This window comes from Mastomys coucha, unplaced genomic scaffold (assembly GCF_008632895.1).
Source record: "Mastomys coucha isolate ucsf_1 unplaced genomic scaffold, UCSF_Mcou_1 pScaffold7, whole genome shotgun sequence".
In the NCBI taxonomy this organism is placed as follows: domain Eukaryota; kingdom Metazoa; phylum Chordata; class Mammalia; order Rodentia; family Muridae; genus Mastomys; species Mastomys coucha.
The window spans coordinates 34,348,734-34,359,837 of NW_022196913.1; the positions used below are offsets into that span (position 1 = coordinate 34,348,734).

Genomic DNA, 11,104 nt, shown 5'->3' on the forward strand with positions numbered 1-11,104 from the left:
AGGAATACGACAAAAAATATATTATAGGTATTGAAGGGGGGGTCTATGGGAGGAGCGGTGGTACAAAAAAGGAACAAGAATGTGATTCAATTCTATTTAATTAAAATATGTTTTTAAATGTTAAAAAAAGAAAATAAGATGAAAGAAAAAAATTAAAGAAAATATACTATAAAAAAAAAAAAAGAAAGGCTAGAGGAGATGGGCAAGAGAACATGGCCTGTGTCAAGAAGAAAGGGCAGAGCCCTGTGGGACACGTGATGCTAAGAGGCCTTTCTGCTCACTGGCTTTGGTCAAGTAGGAGAATCCAGGCCTTGACCAGAGCACCTGTGTGCTCTGTGGTCTGTGTGCTCTATAGTTTGTGAATGAAGGGTGAGAGTCAACAATGAAGTCTGATTTTAAAAATGGAAATCCACACTGAGTATGGTGGCCCATACCTGTAACCCTGGCATTTGGTAAGCTGAGGCAGGAGGATAGGAAGTTATAGTCCAGCCTGGGCTACCTAGTCCCTGTCACAATCAAAGAAATAAAACTACCAGTAATTTTATTTTTCCTGTGACTCCTGTACAGAGCTGATAAGGCAGGAAAATTAATGCACTCTAAAGAAAAGCTTGCCCACTATTGAAAATCAACTTAATCTATAGCTGGCAACTGTGTCTTTGCACCCGGGGAAGCGTGATTCTTAGGGACAGGCAGTTGCTTTGCCTCTTGGTCCATGTTGATTTCCTTTTTATTGTACACAAATATTTTGGAGAAAGTGATGGTGTAATGAGAGCTCAGAATAGCCTAGGTCCTGGGGAATACACAGTCACAGTATCCTTCTTCTGACAGCCACCCTCCTCCATTCCACAGTGGCCACTGAGCCTTTGGGTCCCTCCACTTTTGGAGATGTGACATTTGTGCTGCATTCCACCTGACCCCAAGAGAGTCTTGTTTTATCAAAACTAAATGGCAATGTATTTTATTTTCAAATTAAGACAAATTAAAATTAATTTTGTTTGGGGACTTTTGAGAATTTCACAATGTATTCTGAGATAATTGGTTTTGCCCCTGGGTATTGCATAAGCCAGCAGCCCTCCCTCTGCTTTTACTTTTGTCCCCAAAGGTCTCACTCATGGTAAGATCTGAAACAGAAACAATAATAATAATTATAGTTATAATAGTTATTATTGATGGGTATGACTATAGAGAAAAGTACTTTGGAGTAATAACATTTATCTTAAGGTCACCAGGAAAAAGATTGTCCATAGTTAGTCTCATTTGTTTGTTTAGGAGACAACATAGGTTATGGGACAATGAAGCCATCTGGGAGCTTATCTTTTTTGTTCTGTTTTGTTTTTTCTTTACCTTATTTAACCTTCAATTTACCCAGTGGGAAAACACTGGTGATAGTTATACTGACTGCCTTGTTAGTGACAGGAAACAGCTAAACACTGTGTGTGTGTGTGTGTGTGAGAGAGAGAGAGAAAGAGAGAGAGAGAAAGAGAGAGAGAGAGAGAGAGGAGAGAGAGGAGAGAGAATTTTTTATAAGGTACTACTTTATCACATTATTGATGTTGGTTTGGATTCATTTTTAAAATCAATTTTTGCATTTCAAATGTGAATATAAATACTGAAGAATTTAACAGTAAAGAGGAGATTGATAATTGAGTTGTGAATGTGAATGTTGTCTCTTTAAAACACAGTTGTGAACCCGAATATCATTTGGGAAAGCTGGCAGGCAATCCAACTGCCTTTTTACACATAGGGCCTGCTGGTTACTAAACCGTGTAGGAGTTTATTATTTGTTAGGTCATTGTGGCTTGGGGAGTTCTCTTCATCCTATACATGAAGGGTTGACCTATACTAAGGGCTGTTTAGCAAAATGATAGCCTCTAAGTAGCGCCTCTGAGTGTCTCTCCTGCTCTGTGTCCGAAAAACGGTTCAAAGGTGCCAAAAAAGAAGCTAGTTGTACCATCAAGAGTGTGCTGCACACTTAATGCTGTGATAGGTGCTAGGCTCATCACTGACATATACGAACTCAATTCTGCGAGAGCAGCTACACTAGCCCAAACTTTGCGTATGTATTCTGCGTGCATACATTTATTCGCTTATCTGTGTGTATGTGTTGGTGTGTGTGGGTCCCAGGGATTGAACTCAGGTCATCAGGTTACCTGCTGAGCCCTCTTGCCAGCCCTATTCTCACCTCATAGAGACACCGGCTGCATGAGTTAGCTGAGGTTATGCCAGGGGACAAGGTGCCTTCTGTTCCACAAGGTCACTTTTGACTTGTGCCATTATTTACTGTGCCCTAGTATCTGCAGATTGAGGAGCTGTGTTTCAGCTCATCTGTGTGATGCTCCCTCTTTTCAGCCAATGCTTGGGGATATTAGTTCGTCTAGTGACCACAGAACTGCCTGGCTGAAACCCAGTCATGCAGGGAAATGGGCTCAATTACTAATCAGGAAATTGGAAGTAGCGCCCCTCAGTTTCTCCCCACCTGATTGAAAACTACTGGGCAGATTCCTCCCTCAGGAAGGGGCATGGCAGGGGGAGAAATTCTTATTTACTAGTAGGAGTTGAAACTGGCTTCCTGTTTGGAAAACAGAAGTAATAAATAGGACTTAGAATTTTGAATAACTGTATCGTTGGGTGGAGCTAGGACTTTGTCTTACAGCCAGGAATTCACCAGTGAGTTGTTATATGCAGGGAAGTGTTCTGCGTGGTGTAGTTTGTAACAACAAAGCTGTAAGCACATGAGAAACTGTAGAATGGTTGTGCGTGTGCTATCATGCGCATAGCATCCTGGGCAGTTGACACACAGTATGCTATCCTTTTCTCCAGATATAGGACCAATTTGGAAATAAGAACCAAGCAACTACTACCCGTGATGGAAATATTACTTTAATAATGATGGAACTCTTGGATCACAAAAGGTTTACTGTCTGTGTATTATTTATTAATTGCTATTACTGGTGGAGGATTGAGGGTTAATCCCACGGCCTCATGCGTGCTGTGCTAGCGCCCTTCTCATTGAACTCTATATCCAGCCCTGCCCCTTTCTTTGATTTTTATTTGCAAATGATATTTTTCCAAGTGCCTCAGGCTAGCCTTGTATTCGCTGTGTACTTCAGGCAAGTCTCGAATACATGATCGTCTTGCCTCTGCACCATCAGGCCTTGCCATATGTCTGTACTCTTGAATGGAAGTGAGTTTTTGTCCCTACATATTGGTACTGCTGAGCAGCAAGACTCCTGTGTGGGATAACGTGCAGGCAGCACAGGTTTGGAAATGCTCCGTGTAGACAGGCTTGCTCTCCATGAAGGAAGCTCTTGAGGCCTGGACTGGGCATGCTTAGTGAGTCCTTTTAACTTTTGTTAAGTCATTCTCCCTCCTTTAGTGACTCCTCAGGGTGGGCAGGAAGTAGAATGCATCTTCTGCGTTATGGTTTGGATCTTAAACATCCTCCGAAGGCCAAGGTGTTGTGGGATTGGTTGTCAGCCATTGGCAGCACTGTTGGGTAGAACCTTCTGCAAGACAGGGAAGGGCAAATATGTCATTGAAGGGCAAATGGAGACCTTGGCCCTTCCTCTCTCCTACTTTGCTTCCCAGCATTCATTAGATGAGCAGAGCTCCTTCGTCATTCGTTTCCCACCATGGTGTTACCAGCAACAGGCACTGCTATGGGACCAAGTGGCCATGAACGGAAACCTCTGTAGCTGTGAGCCACATAAACTTCAATGGCTTTGTTTACCCCTAAAGCATTTTGTCACACAAAACAAAAATACTTGGTTTAACCCAAGTATTTGTCACAGCAACCCAAAGCTGACTGATATACCTTCCCAGGAAATGAGCTGAAAGTGACAGGCTATCTGTAAAGATCTAAGGATCAAGGAATATTCATTCACCTTTGACCGCCCTGTACTGTGGCATACTCTGCGGCTTTAAAAAATACAGGCTAACTGGAGATGAGTGAATGTGGCGTGTTAGTCACTTTTCTCACTGCTGCCTTGCTGTAGAGGACTTACTTGAGGAAGGGAAACTTGCTCGGGCTCACAGTGCAGGAGAGACAGTTCAGCCTGGAGGGGAAGCCATGGCTGTGGAACCAGCTCTGGCTGAGCTGGTAGAAGACTGATTGCTCACATCGTGGTTGATGAGGACACACAGACAGGGGAATCCAGTTAGTGATCAACTGACTTCCCCTTTCTTTTTTTAATTCAGTCTGGATCCCAGTATGTGGCATGGTGCCATACATTCAGGACCGGTCTTTCCCTCTCAGTCAGTCTTCATTGGAAACACCCTTGCAGGCATACCCAGAAGAGGCTTGGCTAATGCCGTAGGCATTTAGTAATGCAATCAAGCTGACAGAACTAATCAACACACTGAGAAAGATGCCCGCCTTCATAGCTGAGTGGAAAACCACATCACAGGGTTGTCATTACACCACAACTGTATGAAGAAGCCAAGGGAGAAACCAATGCCCACGGAGAGAAACCACTTTTTTATATTGAAATTAAATACAGAAAACGTATTAAGGAACGTTCTCTGATCTTGAAGGAAGGAAAGTGGATGATGAGATCTCCTGTTCATTCAATTTTTTTACATCTTCTATTGGAAATAGATTCCTGTCACTTTATTTAAAGTGAGCATTTATTAATTTTATAATAAAATGAAATCAGTGAAAATTCAGATGTCTTCTTATGATGGACTTCATTTAAATGTGGTTTCATTCGATGCCTGGAAGGAGGGCAGGCATGGCGTCCCCGCAGTATGTTACATTCAGTCCCGGAAGACGGGGCAGTAGTTTAATTTGTCTGAATGGCTTTATACACCCCACATGGACCAGTTGGTTTTGTAAGTGCTCGTGTGTGTGTGTGTGTGTGTGTGTGTGTGTGTGTGCGTGTGTGTGTGTGCGTGTGTGTTGCATGGGTTTAGAGGTCAGAAGACAGCTTGCTGGAAGTGGTTCTCACCATCCACCCCATGGGGCCTGGGAACTGAATTCAGATCATCAGGCTTGGTGGTAAGTGCATTTACATGATGAACCGTCTCTGGCCCAAATATCAGCTGTTTTCAATCTTGTTTTGGGAGGAATTTTTAAATTTTTAATTAAAAGTGTTCTTTTTAAGATTCCTTGGGGTGATGGAGGCCATATAGCGTGGCCCTTACTCTGAGCAAAGAACTGTGGTCAGAGGCAGTCAGGGTTAGAGAGGACTGGGAGGCAGACACTTGGCTGTGTTCACATCGAAGTCAAGGGTGGAAAAAGGCAGAGCAATAAAACCTTTAACATGGAGAAGCAGAATCATACTCCAAGGAAACACCATCATCACCATCACCATCACCACCATCACCATCACCACCACCACCACCATCACCATCACCATCACCATCACCATCACCATCACCATCACCATCACCATCATCACCATCACCATCACCATCATCATCATCATCATCATCATCATCATCAGCAGCAGCAGCAGCAGCAGCAGCAGCAGCTACCCCCACCAATACCTGCAAATGGACAGCAGGCCAGCATCCAGAATGTAGGCTTGACTATTGACCTGCAGAATTTTAGGAAACCAGGAGAGAAGACCTTTACCCTGCATAGCCGTCTCTTTGTGGGTAATCTTCCCCTGACATCACTGAGGAGGAAACGAGGAAACCTTTTGAGAAATATGGAAAAGCAGGCGAAGTTTTCATTCATAAGGATAAAGGCTTTGGCTTTATTCGCTTGGAAACATGAACCCTAGCGGAAATTGCCAAAGTGGAGCTGGACAGTATGCCACTCCGTGGAAAGCAGCTGCGAGTGCGCTGTGCCTGTCACAGTGCATCTCTTACAGTCCACAACCTTCCTCAGTACGTGCCCAAGGAACTGCTGGAAGAAGCCTTCTCTATGTTTGGCCAGGTAGAGAGGGCTGTAGTCATTGTGGATGACCGAGGAGGGCCCTCAGGGAAAGGCGTTGTTGAGTTCTCAGGGAAGCCAGCTGCTCGGAAAGCTCTGGACAGATGCAGGGAAGGCCTCCTTCTCGCTTACCACATTTCCTCGGCCTGTGATTGTGGAGCCTATGGACCAGTTAGATGATGAAGAGGGACTTCCAGAGAAGCTGGTTGTAATTTCACAAGGAGAGAGGATAACCACCCAGATTTGCACAATCTGAGGCCTTCGAGTATGAGTATGCCATGCTCTGGAAGGCACCCACTGAGATGGAGAAGCAACAGCAGGATTAAGTGGACCGGGACATCAAGGAGGCTTGGGAGAAGCTGGAGATGGAGATGGAGGTTTCAGAGGTGAAAGAGCAGTTAGAACTCAGGCGGGAAGAGGAACACAGGCACTGTGAGGAAGAGATAGGGTGACAAGAAGGAATGATGTGCTGACAGCAGGAAAGATTCAAGGGAATGTTCCCTGATGCGAGAGAACAAGAGATAAGGATGGGCCAAATGGCCATGACAGATGCTATGCGCATAAACAATAGGTGCACCGTGGCCCCGGCTCCTGTGCCACCTGGTGGCACTCCAGCTCCTCCAGGACCTGCCACTATGATGCCAGATGGAACCCTGGGATTGACTCCACCAACAACTGAATGATTTGGCCGTGCTGCTACAATAAAAGGAATTGGAGCAATTGGTGGAACTCCTCCTGCATTCAATGGTCCAGCTCCAGGAGCTGAATTTGCTCCAAATAAAAGCCACCGATTTAAGGAAAAAAATTCTTTTGATACAATTGAGAGTCTTTATCTCAGGGTGCTCTTGTTAGGCAGTTCACTTTAAAGTTTCTGTTTGGTTTTGTTTTTAGTTTTTCAAAATTGGGTTTCTCTATGTAGCTCTGGCTGGCCTGGAACTCACGATGTAGACCAGGCTGACCTCAAACTCATAGAGATCCACTTGCCTCTGTCTCCCAAGTGCTAGGATTAAAGGCATGTGCCAGCACTGCCCTGCTAATTTACAGTTTGTAGCTCAGCTAATTCACGTGTCATTTTATAGTTTAGAAAGTGCTAGCACATTCCACTGGATGCCCATTACAATCCTGTGGATAGATGTTATTTTCTCATATAACAGAGAACAGGGTGGCAATTCTTTACTGGATGTTATATTTCATTATTCAATAAGATTGAGAGATTACAACCTTAGCTGGGTGGAACTGAGTCATATGGAAAATTTCAGATTTCATAAAAATATACACTACACATAAATATACACTTTTATGCAATATATATGTATACTTGTACATTTTATATTAATTATACATGGTGTTAATATTTTATATTAGCCATGTAGACATTATACAAACGTGTATTATCCATATGCACTGCGTGCGCCTGCGCATGCGCACACACTCACACACACATACACACACGCGCACACACACACACACACACACACACACCTGCTAGTGGAAGGGCTATTTTCCTATATGTTGTCGATCTCCATACATTCAAGCTTATAACAAATCCACAAATGTTCTACATTCTCTTCCAGGCCTCTTCAGTGCTCTTACTCTCTCCAGATGCTCAGAGTTCTTTGATAAGGCCTTCTTCCTACATGAGCCCAAATATCAATTGTTTTCCATTTTGTTTCCAGAGAAATTTTAAAAAGAATTTAATTAACATTTTTTAAACATTCCTTTGATTCTTTGGTCAACTGAGAGCCTTTATCTTGGGGCAGTCTGTTAGTCGAGTTTACAGTTAAATTGTACAGACTGTATCCAAGACTGTGAACAGCCACATGAAGGCTTGCTGAGTATGAGTCAGGTAGCTGTATTTGGACCTGAAGTGTCTTCCAAACACCCATGTATTAAGGTATGAGGCCTAATTGGATGAGGCTAAGCTGCTGGGGCATGCCCTTGGAGGAGATGTTGAGACTCCTGTCTCTTTCAGAAGTCACAGGAAACTGACTTCACATAGGATGCTGGCTTCTAGTCCCAACTCAGACTCAGCAGCCCTGTCACCCAGAATGCTTATTAGGATCAAGTTTCTTCATCTGGAAAATGAGGTATTGCTATAGATATAGAGTGAGAACGTTGAGTTCAGTATGCTTATTGGTGGACTCAGGAGCCAGACTCCCTGAGAAGCTTTTCTTTAAGACAAGGCTTTTTATAACCCAGGCTGGCCTCAAACTTGCTATGTACCTGAGGATAGCATTGAATCCAGGGTTCTGTGCAGGCACTGTATCCAATGAGCCACATCTCAGCCTTAGACTCCCTGGATTCAAATCCAGTATTGCTACTGACTTTCTGGTATGTGAACTTTTGATTTTTTGTTTTTGTTTTTTCAAGACAGGGTTTCTCTGTGTAGCCCTGGCTGTCCTGGAACTCACTCTGTAGACCAGGCTGGCCTCGAACTCAGAAATCCGCCTGCCTCTGCCTCCCAAGTGCTGGGATTAAAGGTGTGTGCCACCACCGCCTGGTTTGATAAGTTCCTTAACCCTTTTGTGACTTAATTTCTTTGTCTACCAGATACTTCAAATATGTTCAGAGTTGTGAAGATGAAAGACTTAATTTAGACAGAAAAGAGGACGTGGCCAAGCTCTGGCCATGCGCCTGGAACCGGAAATGCTAGCCACACCATTATTACTATTGGCTCTTTATACTGGCTAACAGTGGCAGAGAATTTTGATTTCAGAGGAGGTGGATGATAGTGTGTTTGAAGACAAGGTTTTTCAGTTCCTACATGGTCCTGAATTCTATGAATTCCTTCATTCTTCTCCGTCTACCAAGCCAAGGGATATAAACATAGGACTTCTGGGTAGGTTTCCTGGTCCTGGATAAAGAGACACAGTGATCATTTGGGGCCATTGTATCTGTTTTTAAAGGGTTTTCATTCTGAGTTGTAACAAATACAATGCCACACAATATTTTCAGGACACAGCAAGTCTTCCCATGTAATTTAAACTATAACCAAGTGTGTGTGGATTGTTTCTCTGAGAATTAAGAGGGATAGTCTCATCTTACTCAGAACTGCTGAAGGAGACTTGATATGTGAGAATACAAACTCTGTAGACTTGGAGAGTTTCACTCAAAAAACAGTCATTGGCAAGGAGTTTTAGCCCTAGTAGTATTACTTCAAATTCTCCTTGGACAGCTCTGGTGTCTTGCTCGGTGCTAAGGAGCCCCAGCTTAATTCAGAGTGCTACTGTATAGCTGAGTGTTTTAAGGAACTGATATTTTTGTTTCCTTAGCAGTTATTGGCAGTCTTTGAGATGCTTAGATAATAGATGTGAGTCTCTTTGAATGACAACTGACATTTGTTGATCCCCTGACATGTAACATGCTCACGTAAGTGCTGATTGCCAGGCTGGGGAGATGGCTCAGTAGGTGAATTGCTTGTTACATCAGCATGGAGCGCTGGATTCTGTTTTCAAGAAGCCATTTAAGATGTGTGAGTTGTACCCACCTATGGTCTCAGTGCTGGGGGCTGAGACAGGTAAATCCCTGGGATTGCTGGCTAGCCAGCTTACACAAATTGGTGAGTTCCAGGTTCAACAAGAGACTCTGTCTGGAAAGATAAGATGGGGTGTGACAGAAGAAGACACTAGAAGGGTACCAGTACTCATACACATATATGAATACATGCAACTTTGAAAGGTGCTTTTTGTCACTGTTTTTTTTTTTTTCTTTTTCTATTTGAAACAGAGGCCAAAGGACAGTGAACCTCTTCAACATGCACAAACCTAGAATGAGCTATCAAGTTTTTGACAGGGATAGTTGTATCCAAGCAGGGCCAGCAGCTGGGTGGCCCTGTTGGTGGTCATTTTTGTTGTAACCTCTATGTAGCCGGCTCCAGGTTATGATGAGACCCATAGCATCCCCTGAAGCCTTGGCTTTGGGCTCTGCCTGCTTTCTGCCTTCTGGGGTAAGAACAGTGATGTTAACTTAACTCATGGATTTGAGAAGAGGGACTTTTATGGGGCAGTGTTACAGGTTAGATTCACATGCTGAAGTCGTAATCCCTCCATGTCTGAGAATGTGACCATGTTTGGAGATGGTCTTTAAAGAGGTGGTGATGAGGATGGGCCATATAGAATCTAATATAGCTGCTGTCCTTCTATGGAAAACCAAGACACTGATATCCAGAGAGATTATGTGAGGACACATAGCAAGATAGTAAAGCTAAGGAGAAAGGCTCCAGAGAAGCCAGTCTCTCTCATATCTTGATCTCAGCCTTCCAACTTCCAGAATCAAGATGATCCATCTCTATTGTTTAACTGGTTTATGGTACTTTGTTATGGTTGCACCAGAAATTACTATAGGCAGCCAGCAAATTTTCTCAAGTGGTCTGCTTGGCAGAGGATGCTAGGAACTGAGATGGTGAGTGGTGTGTGACCTCCATGGACTTTGCTGATGGCACTGCACTTCACAGTGTTGTTCCTAATTATCTCCCTGTGTCTAGGGATGCGGCCTAGTGCATAAAGCTGTCAGAATCCTTTGTGTGGTAGTCAGGATCATTGTCCTCCACCCGTCCCAAGCACCCAATTAAAAGACATTTATGTTCAGGATGAGAGGAGATATCAATGGAAAGTTTGCTGGGTTGTGAAATTATGCACACTGATTATTCATCTTTAATAACATTTGCTTGTCCACGGGCAGTGGAGAGAAATGGACTCTTTGGCGATGTAAAAACACATCTCACTGACATTCCAAGGGGCTGGGAATAAGGATCTCTTTGAAAGAGAAACGTAGCTACACAGTGTGGGACAGACCCTTTCTGTTCTATGGAACAGAAGGCAATCACAGTTTGAGTTCCCTTCTGCCTTTTTTGTTTTTTTCTCCCTTGGGAGGCAGGCGGGCATGCAGTGCAAGGCAGGAGAGCACCGTTCCTGTGGAAAATCACTTTCCTTTGAGCCAGGGCCCATTCAGTCCCATCGGTTTGGTCTTGGTGCAAATAAAGCAATGCTGCTGAGGAAAAATGTTCTGGGCCTGCCCTCTCACCTGCCCCTCCTTGGTACACCTCTGGAGGAGGGGAAATTGGTTTTGGACTGTTGATATTTGCTGTTAAAAATAGTGTGCTTGCCTTTCTCCAATTAGGAGGAAGGCAATATTTTTAGGTCCTGACACAGTTTGTTTTTGGTTGGAAGCCATGAAGACCATGAGACAGAAATCCCCAAATAACAGATTTCTAGCAGAGTGTGAGAG

At 43.7% G+C, this 11,104-nt stretch overlaps 1 protein-coding gene and 1 pseudogene across 2 annotated transcripts in view; both read left to right on the top strand.

The window, feature by feature from the left end:
- Window positions 1-11,104, top strand: part of Mboat1 (membrane bound O-acyltransferase domain containing 1) — a 113,209-nt gene that overhangs the window by 42,395 nt on the left and 59,710 nt on the right. The gene's annotated exons all lie outside the window — the stretch shown is intronic.
- On the top strand, window positions 4,070-6,803 carry LOC116082560 (annotated as a pseudogene).